General features: G+C 40.2%; 1 protein-coding gene across 2 annotated transcripts in view; it reads left to right on the top strand.

The window, feature by feature from the left end:
- Positions 1 to 25,681, top strand: part of map1ab (microtubule-associated protein 1Ab) — a 96,313-nt gene that overhangs the window by 45,034 nt on the left and 25,598 nt on the right. The gene's annotated exons all lie outside the window — the stretch shown is intronic.

The following is a 25,681-nucleotide window of genomic DNA, read 5'->3' as shown; positions in this document are numbered from 1 at the left end:
CTGTGAATGCGAGTTTATCTTTGTTTATTAAAATGCAGTTATGCTTACTTCACTTATTATACACAACTTACCTCACTGTATGTTTTCAAATCACTAACTCTCAGCCGAAAGAGAAGGTGTTTGCTTGTTAAACTGTGAGGATTTGGGATTGTGATGGAGACAATGAGCTGTGCTTGCTCACGGATTAGCTGCTGGCCAGCTTAACACAGAGGGGAGGGAAATGCGTGTGGGGGGTGGGGTGGGGGTTGGGGCAGATCGTATGACAGACCAAACACCTCATTTATATAAATGTTATTGATTAAAATCATACACCCACACATACATGTGTGTGCCACACATGAGCTTCACTCATATGTGGCACCCACCCACCCACCTTGATCCCATTTAATGTCTCTAAAAGGCTTAACTGCTGGCCATTATGAAGCCCCCCGAAGCCCCCGTGACTCTCGCAGGACCACTTGGCAGAGCCCGAGATGGCGACCACTGTGATCGTTGACACACTTCATTGGGCCATCTTATTAAAGTATTAGCCGTCTTATGTCACTGGGTAAATGCTCGGTTGGGAACATTAGATAGCTTTCCAATTAGTGACCAACCAGATTATGTAAGTGCAGCTGAAATCAGCTTGAACCTGTTTGTTTTTGTTCTTTTACTAACTGGACTTTGAACAATCCTCTTGGGTTGTAGAAAGGACCTGTTGTTTCTTAGAAAAACCCCAAAACAAAACACTTATTTCGTTATGTAACGAAGTCCACTGATCTGCTAATTGGGCTACTACAACCACTACTATTACTTCTACTTACTGCAAAAAACCTGCACAGACATTTCTCTGTTTTCCCCTCTCTCCTGTCTCACAGAGTGAGGCATCCAGTTACTACTATCTGCTCTCCACAGGCCCAGCTGACTTCTTAGAGAGGCAGATGTCTAGCAGGAAAGTCCCAGCTTTGTTGGCGGCTTCCATGATTTCTGCAGACACTGAGCCCCTACCTGCTCAGTTCAGATAAGAGCATTCACTATCCTCAACAGTATGTTCAGAAATACCAGGACTGTGTTGCATTGTTAGATGAAGTGTGTCGACATCATAAAGGGCAGTCCAGAAAACTGGCATCACCATGCTGCTGGTTCACTGCCATTACAAAATTGGTTATAGCATGCGTCCAAAAATCTATTTTTAGAGTTATTTTTGGCTTATATTCCAGCAGGTCATTTAAAAATAAATGTAAATAGAATACATTGCCTATTTTTCTCCACACCAGATGTGTCAGTTTCCCTGTAAGCATGCATGAGGAATCAGGTGCTATATGGAAACACAACATGTCAGAGATTAATTTAAAAAACTTAAGGGTCAGGATATTTTTTCATTGGCCTCACAGATGCTTTAAAGCTTTTACATAGAAACTTTTATCCTCAACTAAACTAAATTTCAATTATGAACAGTAGGTTCGGTAGTGCCAGTTGTGTGGGGCAACTACACAGGACAAACGCCAAAGGTAGCCTCGGTAGAAGCTCTAAGGATGGTAGCGTGGAAGTGGGAGTCCATGACTTTGATAAAACACTGGAATATCTTAGTAATGATGATAACAGTTGAACTGTTCTTTGGGAATATTTGACTTTAGAGGGGCAGCTGTGGTTCAGGTAATAGAGGGAGCCGTTCGATCCCTGACTATTCCAATCTGCATGTCAAAATATCCTTGGACAAGTTACTAAACCCTGAGTTGACCCGAGGTGTGAGTGTAGCACAAATATTAGACAAGTTGCTAAGGTCTGGAAAAAGTGCTTGAATGAACATGTGTGTGTGATTGGGTGAATGATTCTTTTAGTGAAAAGTGCTTTGAGTGCTCAAATAGAGTAGAAACATGCCCTACTGGTAGCAGTCCATTTACAATTTGATGATGAATTACCATTGAATTACATTGTGTTTTCATGTCATCGTATAGAATTTGTTCCTGAAGGGACCATGATTACGTCTGGTGAGTTTCGGACTTTTCATGATCAGGTCCATTAACTAGATTTCTGTCAGCCACTTGGTGCCAGTTTTCGAATGCTAGCATGCTCAGACATTAAACAAACATTGTGGATGTAGTAAAAATATCTGTAACACTGTGTTATTGTTACTATGGTCTTAGTAGTATGCCAGTGTGAATATACAGCTGAAAGCAACACTGTGCCCAAGTACAACTTTACAGCGCTGCTAGTGTGACTGTAGACTCTTTGTCCTGTTGTGACAGAGCCATTGTTTGGCTTTGATTTGGGTGGACATTGCTTGGAATAGAGTAAGTCTGAGGGCTAGCAAAGATCCAATGAATGGCTGTATAAATATGAAATTAGGGTGTTTAATAATTTACACTGAAGCTGTCTGTGAAAGTTTTATTACCAGTTAACAAATTTAAACTGCTGACGGTGATGTTGGCTGTCAGCATTTGCATATATAGCATTTTCTTTGGATTCTGTTTAGTGCAGAGTGATGTTAAACCAGTAGGGCATAGATTTGTATTCATGAATGGTTGTTTAGTAGGTATGCACGCATCTGGTGGCTATGGTATGCTGTTGGTGGACACTTTGATGGTCTCCTTTGGGGGAAATAGTCACTGCTAATCAGTACAAAGTGACTCTCCCTGACAGAAGTGGTCTCTTTCAGGACGACAACCCCACCCATAAGGCACAAGGACACGGTGTCAAGGAATTGTTTGACGGGGTTGATAATGATGTGAATCACAGATTGAGATCCAGATGAATACCTACATGTACAGGAGCATCAAGACACCAAATGAGAAAGATTAATATTCCAATCTTCCAGTTTCAGAGACTTAGAAAAATCACTCTACTTAAGGAGTGTCTGGCCTGCCTAAGCCTTGTTTCCTGGTTTGAGTGGGCAGTTTTAGTGTCTGATTTTTGAACCAATGTGCCAGAACGAACATGAAGTACTGTACTTTTGGGGCCATGAAATTTCCATTTCCAGAACATGTTAATGTTTAAAAGACTGTCAAAATTCTTCTTGTTTAAACCGCTGCATGGCCTGCTTTGTTTTTCACAGCAAAAAATACAAGTTCTATCTCTTTATGACATTCATGTCCAAAATAGAAGAGCTCAGTACCTGAATGACAGCCAAGCACAAATGGCCATCCGTATCTTATTCTGCCTGTGAAAACACTGCGCTGTTTCAGTAATACAAAAGGAGGAGCACGGAGAGAAGGGGTACTGAGGCGAGAGTCTCGGGACTCATCGACAACAATGGAGAGAAAAGAAGGGAGGCTCTGGCTCAGAAAATGCAGCAGTGAGCAGTCTTTGCAGTGTTTTTGCACCTCCCTGTTTGCTCTGCTGCTTTTTTGCCAGCTCTCTCTGCTGCTGGAGTGTGTGACACACACAGAAACAGAGAGACAATGTACAGTTATGCAGAAATTTTTCTCGCTGTGTTTGTCTTATGTTTGTCTAAAAAGAGACCCTTTCGACCCTCAGCTCAGACCAATGTGCGACAGACCCTTCACGATGTCTCCTGCTGAGACGAAAATGTCTTCTGCTCTGAAGAAAATGTAGATCACTGTCTCTGTCCCTCTGTTCATTTTCTACCTCTGCTTCGTTCTGCTTGACGAGCTTTTTGCAGAAGCTTTCCACCTGCCTTTTTACCAGCGTTAAAAAAAATCTGTTGTTTAAAAAAAAAAATATATATATATATATATATATATATATTTTTTTTTTTTATACTTGTGGACCTGTGCAACCCTCATCCCACATTCTGAAACATGCAGTCCACTAGCCAGCAGCTCAGGCACATAGAGGGTTAACAACCAAGTGTTTTCATCTTTTTCTCCATGCACCCTGGGGGGTCGTGGAGCAGAAATAGAGAGGAACAGATATAGGAAAATCTTATGTCACTTGAAGGTTCATTAAAACGCTGCAAAGACCGAAGAGTGTGAATGATGAAGCAAAAGGATAGGAGAAGGAGAAGAGGACAGAAATAAATATATGACACAACAGAGAGAGAGAGAGAAAAAGAGAGAGAAGCTCTAAATTGACAGAAAGACGGCCTGACTAACAACGACAACAACAGACTGACGGGGAATGACCTGAATGATAAAAACAGGGCAGGGTAAGGGAAAGTTGTCACTCCACAGTCAGTTCATGCTGAGGGTAGCCATATTGGTGATGCCACGGTGTCTGCTGCCTTCCCCCTGCCTCCTGATGGTGCAGAGCAGCAGTAAACATTGATTCCTCCTTCAGCAGTTGTTTGCCTCATCCTCCATCTCTTTGTCCCCTCTGAACTGCTGACAGAGCTTCCACGTGTGCAGTGCACCCGACACACCCAGTTTCTCAGCCGTGTAATCTGAATAAATTGTTTTACCTTTTTTTTTTTTTTACCATGAGTTTTAGCACACCTCTAAACAAGACAAGACATTTTCTTGTGCTTCTTGTTGTCTGGCTTATTTTCTTTTTTGGAAAAGTGTTTTTAGTTTGATGTAGCTGCATTGCAGATGGAAGATGTTGCAGGATAAGTTTGCAATGAGCCACATTTGCTTTGTGCTTCATCAGACTTCATTGCAAAATGTGGCATTGGGGGGAAAAAAAGAAGGTCCACCCTAACAGTTTAATAAGGAGAGATTGTTAGGATGGATTTAACACGATTTATTGATAAACAGAATTCAGTCAAGCTATTTAGCGATTGGCCACAGCGCAGGGTTTTCACCACAAATTCCAGTGGTGATAGGAATTAGACAGGACCCCCAAGAGTGTAGATGCTGGTGGTGTTGATAAAGATGGAGGCTGAGATGGAGCTCTGAGGAATGTAAAAGAGGTGGAAATGGGGAGGAGGTGGATTGCGCGAAAGAGTCTGAAAGGGAGAACGATTTGTGAGCAGTGAGATTTAAAGTACGTGGAGTGTAGGCTAATTGATTTGAAGATGGCGGGCAGAAAGAGGATTGGTACAGATGATGTCAGCAATGAGAAAGAGGAAGTGATGAAAATCATAGACTAGCCACCAAACACCAAAGGTAGTAGACAGATGTTTGATTAAACATCTTTCTTACTGAACTTGAAATGAGATTTGTACAAGTTAACATGTGTGTCTTTGGACTGTGGGAGGAACCATATAACAGAAAGAACATAGCAAGGACCTACTGGTCCTTCTTGCTGTGAAGTGAAGGTGCTGTCCAGTCTACTCTTTTCCATCTCATGCTCTGAGAAAAAAAAAAAGATGGGCATCTAAAAGAGTAAAGTTGTACTGAGCCATAATTAAATCACTTTAAATCAACTATTTAGTCAATACGAAAGCTGCATTTCCTGCAGTGGTCACTCGTGGCCGGCTCCAAAGTGAGTTAATCTCTGTAGATAGTTAAAATGTTGTAAAGATAAAATGCTTTAAGGATAGTTGCAGACTTCATAACGCATTGTTATTATTTTTTATAAGTCATACATTTGGATTGTGCTTAAAATTAGTGGTAGCTGTCGCTCAGGAGGTAGAGCAGGTCACCCACTAATTAATTGAAAAGTTGGTGGTTCAATACCTGACCAAAGTGTCCTTGGGCAAGATACTGAACCCCAAGCTGCTCTCTCTGTACTGGAGAATGATTGTGTGTGAATGTTAGATGGAAAGCACTTATGTATAGAGAAAAGTACTTGTATGAATGGGTGAATAAGGCAAGCTGTATAAAGCACTGGGAGTGCTCCAGTATGTTAGAAAAGCACAATATAAGAACCAGTCCATTAACATTTGATTGGCAGGTATGGTGTGTAGTTGCTTGCTGCTTAGACCTCACAGAAGTGGACCTCTTTGTCGTAGTTACTATTCATGTTAAATGAATATGTCTGTCTTTGGGTCCAGCCCATCCAAATAGTTTCGGCTTTAGTATTTATGAGTACCATTCTAGTATTTTATTAGTCTGCTACTTAGCACTAATTAGCAGAAATGTGTGTCTCTGCTGTGCATCCATAGAATTTCTTAGCAAATAACATAGCAATCCACCCTGTCATCCAAATATGGTCACATCAATGTCCAAAAAATCAACAGTGTCGGTCAGTCATGACCTTATGCCTTCAAAATGCACAGTCCAAACAGTGATATCAGTATGGCTACGTCCATCTTTTATATCTATAGTTTTAATAAATGAACTCTGACAAAGTTAGAAGAATCAGGTCTTAATTTTGTCTGCAGTTTTCCTTTCTCATATGTAGCACACAACAGTAGGGTTTGTTGTGTGCTGAGGGATCCTGAGGCATTTCCAGGCCAGATGAGAGAGATAATCTCTCCAGTGAGTTCGAGGTCTGTCTCTAGTCAATAGCACTCCATCTCTAGCTCAGGTTCCTACGATGCTGAGTGCCTACACACCCAGGCCTTAGCCTTTGCCTACCACCTGTAGTATTAACCCTAAGCTCAAATGTGTCGGCTTTTTCCTGGACGTCTTTGAAGGGCTTTTTTGGGAGTTGGAGGAAATGCTGTTTTAAGTAGGTGTACAAAATGCAGGCTGGTGGAAGAAGCAGTGAAGTAGATTACCACACTTGGCAAATTCATTTTTAATAAACTGAGAAGTTTAGTTAGGAGATATATTTGTGGCCAAGGTTGTTTCTTTAAATTTGGACTAAATGTGCAGCGGTTCAAAGAGCAGCATTTTACCGCCTCTCTTTTATGAAGCTCCTGCACTTGAAGTGAACACAGTGAGTCATTAGACTGTGCAAGGACAAGAAACGCTGCAAGTAAGAAATTACGAAGCTTAACCTCAGGACCTTCATGTTGCTGAACATTGCAGGATTGAATGTGCTTTGCAACGAGGAGATGCAAATGAGGAGGGAGACAATAACTAATGAGGTGTCCATGGCAACCTGTCCTTCACTTAACCCTGTTGTAATGTGAAATAGCTTGACTGGTTTATTATGTTTCATAAGAAAGCTGAGCTAACCTGGAAAAAAAGGTGAGGATTAAAAATACTCACTTCAGAAACAAACTTTTCTGTTCTGTTGCATTTGAAATTGAAGGTGATTTGTCCACAGGCCTTGAGTAATTGATGTCTTTAAGTCTTTACTAGAAGACTGAATTTTTCATATACTGAATAGATACAGTTCTAATTTAAATCTTGAAGTTTCTCCAGACTTTTAACTCTTTCCCCCCATAAACACAACATTTGACAATCTCCCCTGTAGTGACGAGTTTTGTCACCTCAACATATATCAGTAAAGACGAATAGTTTCTGGGGATTTCCAAGGATAGCTGCATAGGCAAAGACCACTCTCACTAACGTCTGAGGCATACTCTGTCATTTTGTTCTATAAGCAAGCCTGAAATATGATAGAAAACAGTTCAGAAAAGAGCTTCAAGCGTTACTCCTCATAGGCTCTCAAGGCATGAATTTCTGGGTCCATAAAGAAACTGGAACACCTCTTTTTTTCTTTCGTTATTACTTTGAAATCAATGGAGGCAATAAATAACAGTGGAAGCAGAAGCTGTGTGCTCCAGTTTTCTTTCAAGCTCATCTAGTTTGGAGCTCCATCAGCTTTTCCTGGCAAAGCTCTGAGATACAGAGTCATAGTATATACTTCTAGCTCGAGAAACTTCTGCGTGTGTTAGAGTGGATCACCATGTGAGTCATCCTCCACCCAGAGACATCTATCCACAGGGCTGTTGTTTTCGACAAGTTATTACCAAGCAACCAGCCAGTAACTTGAACCTGTGCTCTGGTGGTTTGAAAAGCACCTTAAGCTGAGAGTAAATCCCTGAGGGCCAAAGCCTCTCACAGAGGAGCTACCGCAGAAAGAGCTCCAAACAAATAGCAGTCTATCTGCAGCCAATTTAACAGCCTGTGACTTCTGAATGACACTTTTTTCTCCCACCTCTCCATTCCCATTTACTCTCTCTCAGGCCTGTCTTCTCAAACAGACAAGGAAAGCTTTGTCATTCCCGTGCCCTTCGTTTTGTCTTTCCCCACCTTGGAGGATTAAATACACTGTCCTTGTGTGAGGTAAGGTCGCATTGACACACATTTTTTTCCAAACTGCCTTCTCACTCACCTGGATGTATGCGACCCAGGGAGCCTGTCCTGTGGCCATCTCCATGATGAATGAGATGCCTTATCTTGTCAATATATTGCTGACAGCTAGTTTATTATCAATGCGCCTCACCTCCTGACACCTGAGCGAGAAAAATAAGCAGTGTCCTTTTAAAAAACAAGCCAGAAGCATGTGAGATTGTGCGTAAATGTGCATATATTTTTATGCCACAATGAAAAATGAAATGTTTTTAAAATATTTCACTTTGTTCTGAAAAGAAATACAAAGTAATAAGAATTACTACATGCAAAGCTGCCATTAACTATGCTCAAAGAGAAAAAAGTAGAATGAAAGTACCATGCAAATATGTATTTTTAACAAACGATAAAAATACAGATGTTTGCTGTAATCACAAAGTATATGATATTAAATGAATAGCATGTTTATTAAGTTGTTGGACAGGCACTGCCAGGTGAAGGGAATAACACTGATTTCATCATGGCACCTGTTAGTGGATGGGCTATGTTAGGGAGAAAGTGAAAGTGAACATTTTGCCCTTAAAGCAGGAAAAATGGACAAGTATAAGGGTCTGAGCGAGTTTGAGGGCCAAACTGTGCAGCTAAGGCTCATTTATGCATGAGGGGAGTGAAAGGTTGTCTCAGTTACTTAACTCAGACTTAGCAACTTAGCTCAGTCCACCCTTCCAGCCTTAACGCTGGTTCTGATAGAAAGGTGTCAGAATACATGGAGTATCACAGTTTGCTGACCCCGTCCACCTCCAACAACCTCCAAACCTCCAACAACGGGCACGTAAGCATCAGAACTGGACCACAGAGCAATGGGAGAAGGTGGTCTGGTCTGATGAATCATGTCTTCTTTTACATCACGTGGATGGCTGCCTGCATCTACGTCACTTACCTGGGGAACACCTGGCACCAGGATGCACTATGGGAAGAAGGCAAACCTGCGGAGGCAGAGTGATGCTTTGAGCAATGTTCTCCTAGGAAACCTTGGGTCCTGCCGTCCATGTGGATGCTACTTTGACATATACCACCCATTGTGGTATATATCACTCAAAGTGCATTAAACCTAAAAAAAATCGCCCACTGTACAGATCAGAACTGCTTTTTGTAGCAAGATACAAACATTTTCATTTTTGCATTAAATTCTGGCATTTTTAACACAGGAGTCAATGATGGCTCACTTTTGGAGTCAGCCTCAAGTGGTCATGTGTAGGAACTGCAGTTTTATCACTTCAGCTTTGGGATTGCTGCTTGGATTTAACTGGATTTTATAATTCCCAGAGTTTGGCATTGCAACATACACACTGCCACACAAGCTGACTTAGGACAAATAATGCAGACATGTTTGAATGGGTCTTCCTCTCTGCTGGACAGAAACTGTTTGTGGTGGCCTGAAAAGGATGGACTGACACATTTTGGTGTGATGTTTTTGGCAGCATGTGTGTGTGTCTGTGTCTCTTTATGTGTGTATGTTGTTTGAACGTTTACTGTTTTGAGCACCTATTTGGGGCCATTTAGATGGTCTGAGTACCGGGGGTAGCAATGATGTCATAGTTGGCACACTGTGGACTGGACTCTAAGAGACGATGACACGTTGCCAATATCTTCCCGCTGCCCTTTTCTAGCAGCAGCTTTTTCATGCCGCTCCTCACTTTCAGGGTGGTCAGTCGGCGTGTTGGCCTGGTTGTTTTTCTCACTCTCTGTTAGTCCTATAAAGTCTGCCTTAAAGGTCTTTTGTCAAGCTAGACTTATTAAAATGGTTTAAATAATCTGCATCATTACTACAGTTCACTTTGAAGGTTGAAATCTAAAGCGTTTGTTTTGGCATGTGCCTGTGCAGGCTGTGCCACTGCTGCGTAAACAATTTAAACATTTTACTTTAATCCCTGAACAGCTATTTTTAGTATGTTGTTTAGGCATGCGATTGTTCGGGGCTTTGCTATTATTATTTCTATTTTGAGCCATCATTTAATTATTGTTATAAATGCCTCATTCAGAGGCTTTTCTCTGTAACAAGAATAAAAAGTGAAATTCTGGGCATATAAAATAGTATAGCCTGTTTTGAGGCCAGTGTTATGGTCAATATTCTACTAAATAAAAAACAGTATTTGTAGATAGTGAATCTGCAATGTCAGTTAAAAAAAGACTTTTAGTATACAGACTCCAGTGTTCACATAAAGGCATGTGGCGCAGGTACTCTGGGTTTGTGTGTGGATGTTTGAGCTGCGAGGCATCACCATGGCAGTCTGCAGCAACAAAGATTGAATGATAGGCTTCCAAAAGCAGCTCAGAGGCCCTTCAAGGAGGGCGCAGAAAGGAAGGCTGGTATGAAACTAAGTTCGTTTAGACTCAAAACGCTGCAATACTTACATACTGAAGCACCAATGAGCTGTGTCTCTTTCCTTCATGGTTCTTTGACCTCAGTCTCCTCTTGTTCTTCCCACTGATTTCTTCCTTTCACTGTTTCAGACATAATGACAGTGAGCTAATGCTTCACCACTTCAGAAACACTGGGAAAGTTAGTGAAGCACTTTGCAATTGGTGGCCTAATGTTTTGTGTTCTCATCTCCCTTATTGACTTGGGAGTGACTCATATGGTGATAATGATTTGCAGGTATTTAGAAAAAACAGTTACAGTAGGCAGGTGAATATTTTTAACTGAAGTTAAAATTTTGTCGTAATCATATGCCATTTATTGTTCCCGTGTGAAGTTACAAAACCTTTTTTTTAACCAGATTTGTGATGCATTCGACCACTTTCAGAGTGTTAAAGGTGCATTTCACTACATTCATGGCTTATTGTTTGACTGGAGTCTTAAGCAAGCCAAGTCTACTGAAGCCATCACTGCGCTGGCTTTGTACTTTTATAATAGACCATTTATCATCACCAATGGGCCTTGGTATGAGTTCAGTAGAAGATTACTTTTGAGACAATCCAATACTGGCACTTCTGTGCACATATTTAGGCTGTGACAAGTGGGACTTAAGTGTTTTTTTAAAGATAAGATACACTTTAATGAATCCCTGTGGGGAAATCTGTAGAGTTTGCAGGGATTTGGATATCTGGTAGCTCACACACGGTCCGCTTATTAAACCAGCTGACTCGAAAAAGATGCTGCAAAGGATTTCCTGCATTACAAGTCAAAGTTGAGTGGACTCTGTTGTGTTCAGTATCCATTACCCCACTCCTACAAACAATATAAGAATATGAAATAGTATCACCCGCATTCATTTTAAATATGTTTCCACAGTTACTAAGTGCTGTAGTACTGTTTCTTGCAGTTTTGTTCTCTACAAGAGAAGAATCTGCTGGCAAAGAGCTAAATGTTCATTTTAGGTTTCTGTTTATAGTCCACGTGTAGGACACATACATGAAACATAGTCTGAATACTAAAAATAAACAGTCTCAAAAGTCATAAAAATGATGCACATGATCCAATATTTTGTGGACTGACAAGACAAAAGCAAAACTTTCTGGAAGTTTTTCATTTCATAAAAGAATATCAGACGAGCCGTCAAACATGGTGGTAGTGGTGTGATGGTCTGCGGCTGCTTTGCTGCTTCAGGACCTGGATGACTTGTCTCTAGGGATGGGTACCGGTGTCCGGTGCCATGATGGCACCGGTTCTGACATAAACGGTAGTAACCAGACCGAAAAGCAGCGCACATTTCGGTGCTTTATTTCGGTGCTTTTTTTTCCTGAGCTGTGATACACTTCTAGCCAATCATTTTACGTTTCCGAGGATAGTAGGCGGGGCCAGGTACGTGAGTTCTTTTATGCAGAGCTACAGATTAAAAATGCCCAAGGCGAAGCGGTCAAAAGTCTGGCTGTACTTCACAGCAAAAGATGCAAACTCAGCAGCCTGCAACAAGTGCTTTAAGCTGATACTGTGAAAGGAAGTAACACCTCGAATCCGATGAAACACCTGGCGACGCATAGCGTTTTTTGTTTTTTTTTAAAAGCCGAGAAATGCGCCGTATTTGATGGCAGCAGCAGCCGTTCTTCTCTGCGTGAGTAGCCTAATGTTGTTCGTGTGTAATTTACGTTGAGTAGGCTAACCACGTTATTACATTAATGCATGTAAGGTGAACTAGCAAACATCATCATAGCTACATGCGGCTGTCTTCTTGTTTGATGGCAGATACTCCCTTCACCCTGGCCAAAAAGGCTAAAATGACCAAAGAAAAAGAGGGAAACAGCTAAACATGAGAGGCTTTTGGACAAAGTTTGTGTTTTTTTCCATTGTTTAAGCACTGCTTCCAGCTAAGAGTGATACCATATATGCCCCATAGCTGCAGAAAAGGCTAACTTTGTTATCTTTTTACAAAAAACCAGCTGACCATGAGAGGTTTTTGGACCAATTTTGTGTTCTCCATTCTTTAAGCACCGGTTTGAGCACCGTTTGAGCACCGGCACCGTTTCAAAAGTACCGATTTGGCACCGGTATCGGATAAAACCTAAACGATACCCATCCCTACTTGTCTCAATTGATGAAACCATGAATTCTGATCTGTACCAGAAAATCCTGAAGGAGAATGTCCAGCCATCAGTTTGAGCTCTGATGCTCAAGCACACTGTTTTGCCCCTGGACACAATATTGCATTTTATATTATGTGTTTTATATGACATTAGCTGTGTTTAATTTTTGTTAGTTCAGTTTTGTCTATATTTTCATTTGTTATTTTCTATTTAGTCATTTTTAAAGTGGTGACTCCAGGAAGATTAACAATTACTATAACAGAACCTAATCCACTGACCTAAAGACATTAATGTGCAAGTTGTGGAAAATATCTATGATTTTGTCCAAATTAAATACAGTGAATCCCCAACACTGACACCCAGCAGTCACTGACAGACACTTATCTGGCTTATCATCCTAAACATTCAGATGTTAAATCACAGAACCTGGATTAGCATCAGAAACTAAGACTGTGGCTTTCTGTGGCTGTTGTAAACTGATGATAATGACTATAGTTCGAGGAGCTGGTTTGATACCTTAGCTTTGATGCCTGGATGTCCTTGAAAATATTAACAAGAACAACCCAAAGCAGCTGAGGTTAGGGCTAATTACAGTGGATGAGGCAGTCATAACTACACAGTCAGCTTAAACACGGTAAGCGGCAGTGTAGAAATATGACATTGATTTGAGCTATTAGATTCAAAGAACAGGACAAATCTGTGTGTGTGAAGCTAATTATTCTCATCAGTATTCATCCCATAATTTTCATTTCTGTCATTCAGTTAGCGCTCTTTAGAAATGATGAAAACCTACTAAAACTTAAACAGCTATAGCAGCTCTGTTTCAGTGGATTGCAGACTGCAACATTGACTCAGCAGTCACTCGTTGCTTTTAGATAAAAACAGACGATTGGCCTTGTAGTGTTGATGCATGGCTTTACTGCTCAAAGCCGACACAGTCCTGAAATGAGCAGGGAAAAGCAATGTCTGTATTGACTTCTTTAATTTTCCAGCCCACTTCACACCTCTTTATCTATAAGTACAGACAATAGTACTCGGTCCTAGGGAAGGAATAAGCTCACATTAGGCAAATGAGATTAAAAGCAGGGTAATGACTTTGTGATGTTGCTTCAGTCAACCTCTGCTGTCCTGACAGGGATATAAAGATGAAGCCCAAAGCATCGGTTCTTCCTCATTAACTCGTTGATTTTTTAACTTTATTTTCCTCGGGAGAAATCATGTCCAGGCCTACAGCTGCAAGAAGTCCTGGCCTGTCATGACAAAGTATTTAAGACGTTTATTCATCAGAAGTGTCAAAAATGAACTGACTCTTTTTAAATGCTAATTTCTGCTGATTTCTTTCATCTTCCACGATAATAAACTCAGTATCTTCTATCTGTTGGTTTGAGAAAATCATGCATCTTAAGATGTCATCTTGGTCTTTGAAAAATTGTTAATTCTGATCTTTCTTTTTTTCATAGATGAAAACGATAGTTTGTGGAGAAAATAACTAGCAGAAAAATCAAAAATGTTTCTGCTTAAATTGCATAACATTTTAAGCTAATGAGACTCCAGCTGCTTTCTTGCCAGTGCTTGGTTTTTTGACCCAGCTCTCTGCTGATGTTCATGGAGTACAAATAATCATGAACACACGTCACAGATTTTGAAATCTTCCTACCACTGCTTGTTTTTTACCTTTTTGAGTATGAAATCTATGTGGCTGGCTGGCTGGTTGCTAGCTAGCTAGCTAGCTAGCTGTCACAAAACCATTCTTAAGGAAGGGGAAAAGAGAGAAACAGCTGAAGTATGCCACATTACTGTAGAACTGAATGAAAATTCTTATTTCAGCCTAGGTCTTATGAACTCATTCGAATTTGAACTTTTTGGTTGAAATCATCATAAATATGCATGGAGAAGGTAAGGAGAGAGGCACAACACTGATATCTGCAGGCATCTGTAAAACACTGTAGATGCTCTGTGATGCTTTGGGGCTGGATTTCAGTGAGTGGTTTTGGGGCTCCTGTCTACATTAATTGTATTATGAACTCGGAGAATGGCCGACAGAGTTTGATCCACCAGGCAATACCATCTGGAAAGTGTCTGATGGTGAAAGGTTTATGTTTGAGCAAGACAGTGATCCTAAACATACTGTCAGTGCAGCAAAAGCATACCTGGATAGAAAAACACGCAATGAAGCAGGATCAGTGGCCTCCCCAGATCCCCGACCTTATTATTATCGAAGCCAGCCAACATCCAAAGAAGAACTTTGAGTGTCTACTCCCTTCCTGTGTTTGATTGTATGATAAAGGTGATCATTCAGAACCAACAGTGACTGTAGTGATTTGCAGTACCAATTTCTAAGCAACCAGGAACAACCAGGTGAAAAATAAGAAGTGTTATTGTGCTAAGCATTAAAATGAAATTCATTATGGATCCTTAATGATTGTTACTCTTGTGGGGCATGAACTTTTTTTAGGCTTGGAAACTGGGGCATGCCAGAAAAAAAGTTTGAGAAACACTGAGCTAAGGGAACAAGGGGATCAAAACAATGCCAACACCCCACACCCCACACCACATAACAGAGCCACCATATCCCCTCACTGTAGGGTTCAAGTGCTGTTTTTGAATTTATTTATTTATTTTAATTTGTCACATAAAGTATATATCCCAGATTTTCTCACACCTTTCTGATGGCTGCTCTGAAATTTACGGTATCTTAGTCACCTCCAGTCACGCTAGGTTTGATCTGATGTTAAAGATCCTGTAAAATAACTCCAGCAGTGACTCTCTCATGATGTGATGGCTTTCTTTTTAAATTAACATTATTATATTTCTTAATAACTGAGGCTACTTCTTCTAACGCCATAGGCATGAAAGATGTTAAGTAATAGAAATTAAGTTGTTAATTTATTAATTGGTAAAAATTTTATGTATCATATTGATTAAAAGAATGTACGTGGTCGAGGTAAAAAAATAGCATAGGTGGTACAGAAGCAAGGTTTGTAGGTACGCTCTCAAACTCAGTGGTTTTATATTAAAAAATATCTCCCTGTAGATATTTTATGATTATTTTTTAAATATAAAAAAGTAGCGATCCTTGTTCCCGAATCACTTTCAACTCTTTTCCTCATGAATGCTTTAAAGCCTCTGATCCAATGCTGTGGTCCATTTTTCAAGTTTGTTTTCCACTATAAATAAAACCCAATATTCTAAGCTCTGTTAGACCAATCTCCCTAGAAGTTTTTTTTTTAAGCTGTTGTCTTTAAATTCCTTGAACCCCCCCCCCTCACGCCAGCCCGCTGCTGTAAATGTGGAACATGCTATATGGAGCAGTGCAGTGGCTGGGCCTCGGTCGATCAGTGCTCCGTTTTAGTCGCCTTTAAACAGAGCGTTCTCATTTTGGGAGTTCAGACGTGGATATTTATATCAAGCAGGTCAGCTGAGAAGAGAGAGTCGAGAGCTGAAACACTGAGTCCTGTCTAACAAATGACCTTCCTTCCTCTGGGCCTGACATGCAGAGTCGTGCAAAAACTGAGGGGAAGCGAAGAGTTCACATCTCCCAAGATCCCCAAACTCAACCGATGGAAGCAGGACAGATGACACCCAGCATGGAACCTGCTGCCAGAGTTATTTTTGTCAAGAAGATGGACCACTGCAGACATGTGTTAGCACGAATGTCTCCGATGGATTACCGAGTACTTCTTTGAACTGATGAAATTTATATGTAACAGTTTTGAAGTTCAGGGTGAAACAAGGAACAAACATAGGGAAAAACAGAAGTTTAACAGATTTGCACCTTGCAGTGAGCCCTCTAAGCAAAATCCACTCAATGGATTGTTTATTTAGAGACACTGTTGTCACACATTGTCAAAAAATATGAAGTTGCTAAATTAATGTGCTCCTATTTGAATATTAACCACTGTACCCAGATGCTGCAAGTAATCACAAAGTTTTCATAAGAAAGGAAACTTTATTTTTGAATACTTTGGCCCTGCGAGGTATTTGCTGTTTAAAAGAACCAAAAAAACAAAAAAAAAACCTCAGAGCAGAGTTTCAATTTAGTTAATCAAACTCTTTGTCTAACACCTTTCTTGCAGGTTAGTGCAATTAACGGTGACAATCGGATAATCAGATGGAGCGAAATGTAATGAAACAAAACAAATAATGTGCAGCAGTTAACAATCAAAGATGAAACATCAAATAAAGCAGCCTAGTGTGTCAAATACATTTAATTAAATAATAATAAAGTAAAAATATAGAAACAAAATAAGTTAAAAGACAATGCTAGATAAGGTATAATTAAAAAAAAAACAACACAAAAAATCACCAAATACAATAAAATGTACAAGCTTGTTCATTACTGGCTATACTTCTAATATATCGTTTTAAAGAATAGGCCAGTTTTAGTAAAATAGTCAAATGTAAAATAGTAACATTGTAAAATGTGAAATAAAAACAACATCGGTCAGTCTATCTGTATTTGATTGTTTTAAATGATTATTAAGATGATTTTTTTTAACAATGGTGGCATCATCTAAACTGTCTACCTAAAAAGAAGCTTAACAGATGATTAAGTAGAACGGCCACCAAGGAGAAAGGCTTTCCTTGAATATTTCCTTCAATATCTGCTCATTTTCATCTCCATAGTTTTATGCTCAGACTGAGTAGCTTTGCATGACTCACTGTTTATAATAATCCTTAATTATAGCCCTGGAGCAGTCTCTCAATTCATCCACTGTGTTAGGCGGGGCTTCTGCGTGCCAGAGGTGACAACATGTATCCACTCTCATTATCATTATATAAAACCAACTGAGTTTAGAGCAGCCTGAAGCCTGAACCTTTTGGTTAATGGGGATTACTTGACTTTATCATTATTATTATTATTATTTTACATTTGGCCACCGTTGTTACACTATATATGATAAAAAAATAATTGCTCTTGTTTAAAAAAAATAACTGTGCTTTGCAGTTTCGACACTCACCAAGCGACTGCTAACAAATAGGAAGATTTATCTTTGGCTGCAGTCTTTGTTGTGGACTTAGTAAAATCTGTGACAATGATATTCTAATGCACTGCTTTGATGTTAAAATCGCAGACACATCACAAAGCCTGAGCGCTGATTTGATACGAGTATGTCATTAGTACTTAAGACAAATTCAGCTCAGACGGAAAGCCGGGACCTTCTAAAAGCAGTAAAGCCTCTGCAGAGATATGAGTTATTTAAAAATTTAAAAAAAAAAAGTGAAAATCAGCCAGTCTGAACAGCGCGAGTCTTCATTTCACTGCCTTTGCTTGGACGTCACTTTATGTGATAGGATGATGCCTCCTCGCTGGCTGCAATGCCAGTAAAAGAAAGCCACAGGGATGAATAGATGAGGGCAACTTGGCTGAACATTGCTGTCTTCAATAGGGCTCTTTAAACAAACACATTTAAGCTGTGGAGCAGACGCTGGCCTGCCTGAGGAGCCTTTAGCTTCGCACTGTTTGGTTCTCGGTGTACTGAGACCCACAAGGCTGACTCACATCACCGGGCTGTAATTTCCAGTAAATGTCTCATTATTTATTACAATAGGAATTTATCACAGGGCACTGGGTTAAAAGGCTGATATGAACAATGATGTTTGTCATTAACCTTTTTTTTTTTTTACCTTTAGTTTCTTTAAATACATGGAAATGCTTGAAAATTCTTGAAAGTTGGATATTTTGATTTATATATGTGTTAATTGTGTGTTAATTTAAACCACTGAAAAATCCACCAGCATTTGACAGCTTTCTTTATGCTGATCATGTTCATTAGATAAGTGAGAAACTTTGGCAGGACTTGCACATGACTTTGTCATTTGTCACTGTCCTGCAGATTCGTAGTCCACGTGGCCGATCAGTGTAACACTTTTGTCTTTTTGACAACAGCAGTTTCTATAAGAAGAGCTCATTAATCAATGATGGATGTCCTGAACAACCTGGATGAGATGAGAATGGATACAAAATAGATCAAAGGCAGAGTTACCGCAGAATGAATTTAAAGAACAGGGAGTGGGTGCTGATTGGCTCGGAGAGCGTAGGCAGAAAGTTCGCTGGACAAGAGTAGTGATGCTGAAATTGAGAATGAGGTGATTCTGACAGCGTGGGAAATCAGAAGTGTGGGAGAAAATAGAGCTTCAGGAATAGCCTGAATCACCAGGAGGAATAGAGGCAGAATGTAAGAGATCACATCTACCCAACTGAACGTAAAAGCTTCATTTTGGGAGGTTTTAAAACTGCAAAACAGGAGACACGGACAAGCACACAGAGGAGAAACAAAAGTAAAACAATAAGTACATGACAGGACAATGAATTAAAAGTTAGGACAGGATAGAAAATAAAGGAGCAAGCTGACATTTTGTGTTGAATGTCGAGGTGTCTGGGTCTGAGCCTGCCTGTGTACAAAGAAAAACTGAGGTTAGATGAAGAACACCAACATTGTCCTGAAGGTAAATGGTGTGCCCTGAATGTACAGCAACATGCTGGTATTTGTGGTTTTGGAGTGAACTACAGGCTGGATAGCTGTGGAAGCTGCAGCATTATTCACAATATTTCTTTTTTGTGTGTGTTTATTTTGTTTTTATGTATTACCCTTTTTTCTTTTTTTTTTTACTGTGAAACAAAACAATCGTTATTATAACGGTTTCATTCAGATTTAGTCATTTATCCATTGCTAAATTGGCCACTGCCATTGGTCAGTTTCATCTTATTTGAAGAAGTCCTGCTGATGCATTGATGTATCCCATGTTCAGACAGATACAGATGACACTATGGAAATACATTATGTCCTTGGCTCATAATGTAGCTTACATCATTATTTTGGAGACAGGAATATAATGATGCTGACCCGGTTGTTTCACTGTGTATGTGAAGAGAATTTTTATAATTCACAGAGAAACAGCATGTATTAGGACACATTGGGTTAAAAAGTAAAAACATAAATAAATAAAGATAATGATAAAACAGTGACTTGGTATAGTGCAGTAGTAGTAATACCTTGTCTTTTTAAAGGACAAGAAATTTTCATTACTGATGTTCCAGCTCCTCAGTAGGAGGGATGACTAACTCGGTGCCCTAACCTTCACTTGCCTACAACCATCTAAACTCCTCTGCCTGCTACTTGTTTTACATTTTTTACATTTATCTTGTGCATGTCTGTATGTTAAGTCTAGCGCATTAAGATTACCTTAATGTCTTCATGTCATAGACTCAACAAGGTTGTGGAAACATTCCTCAGAGACTTTGATTCATGTTGACATGATAACATCTGTTGCAGATTTGTTGGCCCTACATTTATGATCCAAATCTCCCAGCATCACATCCCAAAGGTGCTCTACTGAAGTGATATCTGGTGGCAGTGGAGGCCATTTTAAAGCAGTGATCTCACTGTCACGTTCAAGAAACTAGTTTGAGCTGATTTGAGCTTTGTGACAGAGGCAGTCACTGAAAGACGACTAAGGAAGACAATACTCAGGCAGGCTGTAATCTTAAACAATACTGAGTTGGTACTAAGAGGCCGTGTTCCAGGAAAACATCCCACACATCATTATACCACCTCCAGCATAAACTGTTGACACAAGGAAGGATGGATCTATTCTTTCATGTTGTTGATTCTAACATAAAGAAAAAAAAATCAGACTCATGAGACCTGGCACCAGTTCCAGTCTGTTGTCAAGTTTCGGTGAGCCTCTATGAACTGTAGCATCAGTTTTTTGTTCTCAGCGGAAAGGAGCGACCTGGTGTCTTCTGCTGCTGTACCCCATTCGCAGGTTTTCCAGTTTATACCACCCAAATCTTATATTTTTTATAGTTAAAACAAAAAATAGCTGCACATTTTCTTATATGGACAGCTTTAAAAAATGTTTATCATCTTAAAAAAAATACCTCCAAATATGAAATGATTATAAATGTTGTTTGAAATTCATTTTCTTTTAATTAAATCCCCTTAACCCTCTCCAGGCAGACGTTGCAGATTTGCAACAGTTAAGACCTAACAACCTGATTATCCCACATACATATTTTATGAGTTTTTTTTACTCAGAAGTACCACTGCAGGACTTGGTTGTGCATTAGCAGCAAAAAAATTAATTCGGGCCTGAGAGGGTTAAAACATAAGAGGGGAGGGGTCTTCACCTGAATTACATAATAACAAAATGCTAAAAGTTGAGTGTTGGAGGGCCTTTTAACCTGCCAGTGCACCACTGTCACCTACACAGAATTATCCCCATTAGCAGTAATTAGGAGTAAAGGTGACGTGGTCTGAGAAATCTCATCCTGCAGTGACAGCGAGCCCTCTGAGAGGCTTGTTGATGTGCTGTGACCCCGAGGAGAAACATCAGCATTTCACACTGACAGAGAGTGTCTTTGTTGTTGTAGTATCTTGTCGTACCAGTCTGCAGTGTCAGCGAACAATCAGCTTGCGGGCAGCCATCGGCAGCAGCTAATGGAGTCTCTCCTCATCTGCTTCACCTGGAGGTCAAAGGAAAGCACCAAGTGTATGGGCCTCGTTCTTGTGAGAGCAAATTAACAAATTCATCCTGCAGCTTTGTGGTTCCAGCGTCTCTATTGTCCATATCGACGAGGCTGCTCGGTGTTGCGTTTTGCTCTTGCCAGGGATTAAAGTATCAAAGCAAACTTGCAAATCATGGCTCACCCTCGCAGCTTAGTCATCGTGCTGTGAAACCGGACGCGTCTGTGGGCAGATCTGCTGGAGTGTTAGAACTTCTGACTGCTGTCCCAGCAAGGGGTGTCGTTCTTCAGTTAAATCCTTCAGTGACCTCTCATCGCCACTCACCCTATGAAGCTGTCAGTTGATTAGAAATCGTTGCTTTCTATTGGTCTGCAGTGTGTTCCTATGGTAACATCAACAGAGGGAGCCACATCTTCTAATTTGGTTGAATGATGCTGGCAGAATGCTGCCTTATGAAGAATACATTGCAATATGAAAATAAATCCACTTTATAGGTTCACATGGGTTTCATAATTTAAACTGTTTGCATCCTTAGTTGTGATAAATCAGTCAAGATGCAAGAGGTTTTGGATGAAAATAGTCTTTCACTATGGTAGTAGTATTGCTAGCTCACATTTCCTGTTTGTAGTTTAATGCACCAGTAACAGGAGAGCTTAATGAACAATAACAATTAGCTTAAAATGCTAAAACGAATCAAAACATAATGAATGCTAAATGCAAGCAGAAGTCTTGTTTATTTGTATAGCTACTTTAAACTAGCCAGTTTTAAGGGCTCTATATAAGGACACTGACACAATTTAATATATCAACATGACTAAAAATAGAAATAGATGATAACTAAAAATCACAGTATCTATAAGGGTCTCATCTATATCAGATAGCATGATGTCATCATTTTCCCTAGCAACCACCTAGCAATGGGCTAAAATGACTCAGTTTTTGCATTTATCCAGTTCCAAGAACAGGTCAACCAATATCGTAGCATGGGCATGTATTCGTTTATTAAATTATGCACATAAATTACATGTAAAAAAAATACCTCAGACATTCCAACATTCACTCAGAGGTGAACTGAAGAAGCTTCTCGGATGAGAGAGGAAACATCTTCAAGAATCTTAAAGAAGTCCAAACGCTTTTGTTTCCAAGACCACTCAGAAGAGAGATTAAGCTGACGTATGTGTGCCAGTAATTTAAACACAATTATTACTCTCAAATGACATAAATCAAATATAAAAAAAGGATATTGTGTTTATGAAATGGTGATATCAAAAACCATCAACCATATCCCTGTGTAACTCCTAATGAACCACAACATTTGAATCAAAAAGAAGCAATTAGACCGTCTGAAAGTTCATTGTTCACTTCCTGAAGTAACAACCAACATCTGTAATTTAATGTAAATATCCAGAGAGCCTGTCTTCTCCTTGATAATAGTAGTATATATGCTGTGGTTTTTGGTGTTAAAACTGTGGGAGCTTAATTAGAATATAACGTTTATTAACTCTACGTTGAACCATTGTTATTGCTATTGAAAACGTGATATGCAGCTTTTAGTTCTTATGACGCACCACAAAAAGATCACCTGTGTGAAAGAGTTCATGATCTCAGAATAGGTAGAATCACTGTGAGGAGAGAAAATAACTCTTGACATTTTCTGAAAATGTCACAGATGATTTGTAGAAAAGAGAAAAATGTGGTTGAATACAAAATGATTCAGTTCAGCTCACTCTTTTTTTCAAAATTATACTAATATCATTTGGTACAAAAAAAAGGATATAAATGGATGAATCAGATCAGCTGAAAACAGATAATATGTCTGTGATTATTGTGTGCAATATAATATTTGAGTGCTTCTTCCTGTGATCACAGATGGTCTAGACTTAATATCACACTGATTGCATTATTGATATTCAAGTGGAATAATTTCAGAGCTTCTCTTTAATGTATTAAATTACTTGTTTCATTCAAACTCCTCTGCATCTTAACAGTACTTTGTTTTTTCTTAATGCTGTTCTTTTTGCAGCATGGTATCTTAAGCTGGCAGTGATTTACATTAGTCTTTTCATGGAAAACACGTGACAGATCGCAAAGAGGAAGGCAAAGTTCTGCAAACTCGGGGGATGCACTGAAGATCCCGGCGGATGGTGGAGTCACTGAGATCCTCCTATTAATAGAGCTCTGAGATATCTAATTTGCACTGAAACAAAGGGGAATTAAAAGCTTAACACCACCTCTAAAATGAGTAATGTACATAATATAACAAATATGATAGTTCCCATTTTTATGCTCATTTAGTAAGTACCGTATTTTCACGACCATAAGGCGCACTTAAAAGTCTTAGATTTTCTTCAAAAAGTGCGGCGCGCCCTATAGCGCGGTGCGCCCTATGTGTTGTAAGGAGGACGTAGTAGAGAACACCATGAGAACGTTAAAGGGTGAAGTGTGGGCGTTGATCGTATATACCGGGACAATCGCACATACCTGTATAAAAGAACAGGTATGTGCATTATGCAGGACATCGTTGTTTTAACAACCCTGAAAATGGCAAAGAGACACGCTTACGAAGCACAGTTTAAACTGAAGGCCATCAGCTACGCGGAGGAACATGGAAATCGAGCAGCGGCGAGAGAATTTAAGATTAACGAATCGATGGTTCGCAAATGGAGGAAGCTGGAAAACAAGCTCCGGCAGGTCAAGAAAACGCAGCTGAGTTTCCGCGGACATAAGGCGAGGTGGCTCGAGTTGGAGGAAAGACTCGAGCGGTGGATCATCGAGCAAAGCGCGAGCGGGAGAAGCGTTTCGACGGTCACCATTCGGCTAAAAGCAGTTTCACTTTCACTTTTTAGTAAACGGTGCCATTTTTCCATCCGGACCAGGACTACGGTAGCGCAGCAACTTCCAGCGGATTATAAGGAAAAGCTGGCCATCTTCCGCTCCTACTGCAGCAAACACATCGGCGACAAAAACATCCAGCCCAGCCACATCACAAACATGGACGAGGTCCCGCTCACTTTTGACATCCCGGTGAGTCACACTGTGGAGAAGAAGGGGACCAGCACGGTAGCGATACGCACAACGGGGTATGAAAAGTCTTCTTTTACTGTTGTGCTTGGCTGCCATGCTAATGGACAGAAACTGCCGCCTATGGTGATTTTTTTAAGCGAAAGACTTTGCCTAAAGAGAAGTTTCCAGCAGTAATCATCATTAAGGCAAATGAAAAGGGCTGGATGGATGAGGAAATGATGAAAGACTGGCTGAGGGAGGTGTATGTAAGGAGACCAGGTGGTTTTTTCCACGCATCACCATCGCTGTTGATCTGTGACTATGCGTGCCCATCTCACAGCCGATGTGAAAAAACTTGTGAAGCAAATGAACTGTGAGCTTGCTGTCATTCCGGGAGGCCTGACAAAGGAACTCCAACCGCTGGACATCGGTGTGAACCGCCCGTTCAAAGTAAGGCTGCGAGCGGCCTGGGAGCGATGGATGACCGGTGGAGACCACAGTTTCACTAAGAGTGGAAGGCAGCGCCGGGCGAGTTACGCCACAATTTGCCAATGGATTGTAGATGCTTGGGCTAACATGTCTGCTGGCACTGTTGTTCGAGCTTTCGCAAAAGCCGGCATCATTTCCGAGGAGCCGCACGGCACGGAAAGTGACTCTGACGGTGAAGACAGTGAACCTGGCATGTTTGATGGAGATTTAGCGCAGCTGTTCAATTCGGACACAGAGGATGAGGACTTCGATGGGTTTGATTGATGATAAAAATGTGAGTACCAAACTTTGTTTTGCTCCTGCTTTATTTTTAAATAGGCACACTTGTATGCTTGTGTGTTGTTGATGATGACGATTACCGGCAATAGAAATGTGAGTAAGGTACCGAATTCAGGTTTGCTCCCGCTTTATTTTTAAATACGCATACGGTACTTGTATGCGCCCTATGGTCCAGTGCGCCTTATGTGTGTGTTAAATACAGTAAGGGCACACATAACTGAGACTGCGCCTTTTAGCACAGTGCGCCTTATGGTCGTGAAAATACGGTAAGTGGTTTTTTTATTTTATTTTAAATGTTAATGTTTAAAATGTCATTTTGTTTTTACATACTGTACGTTTAGCTCCTGTCTAGACCTTTCTAAAAGCCCTGCCCTGGATTGGTCACCTAGTACTACATAAACAATACATTGGTTACCAATCATGTGAGTAGAGCTGTCAGTTGCTAACAAAATGCCAGACCTCAGCCTAACACATTAGACGAGAACGCAGGGAAGCTGACCGCTGTCCCTGTGTCATTCATTCCCATTCACTCAAAGACTTTTGATGAAATGATCTGCACAAATATAAAACAATATTTTGCTCATCATCCATGTAAAGATTTTGTAACTCATACTATAGTCAAGCTGACTGTGATCAACATCAGTGCAACAGAGATCTCAGCATCTCCATAGACTCCCTGTGCAGCTATAGGAATTTTGCCATATGTAACTTTTGCACATTAACTAAAATATAAACTCTAGGCTGAGCTCTCCAAAATGGGACAGCAGCCTCTGTTGTAGTGGCTTGTTTCTAGCTAAACATGACATGACTCTGACATGCTGCTGCTGTTTTAAATCTTTGAATTTAAAGTGTTGATTGTTTCTCTGTTAATAAGTGAGATAAAACCTAACTTTTAATTTGTGGTGTACTTTTGGGGGAGACACATAATATCAAAAATTTAAATGCACAAAAAAATGTAAGGAAGTG

Source organism: Astatotilapia calliptera, chromosome 7, assembly GCF_964374335.1.
Source record: "Astatotilapia calliptera chromosome 7, fAstCal68.1, whole genome shotgun sequence".
In the NCBI taxonomy this organism is placed as follows: Eukaryota; Metazoa; Chordata; class Actinopteri; order Cichliformes; family Cichlidae; genus Astatotilapia; species Astatotilapia calliptera.
Note: the sequence above shows the minus strand (reverse complement) of the source record. Positions and strands in the feature narration are given on the sequence as shown.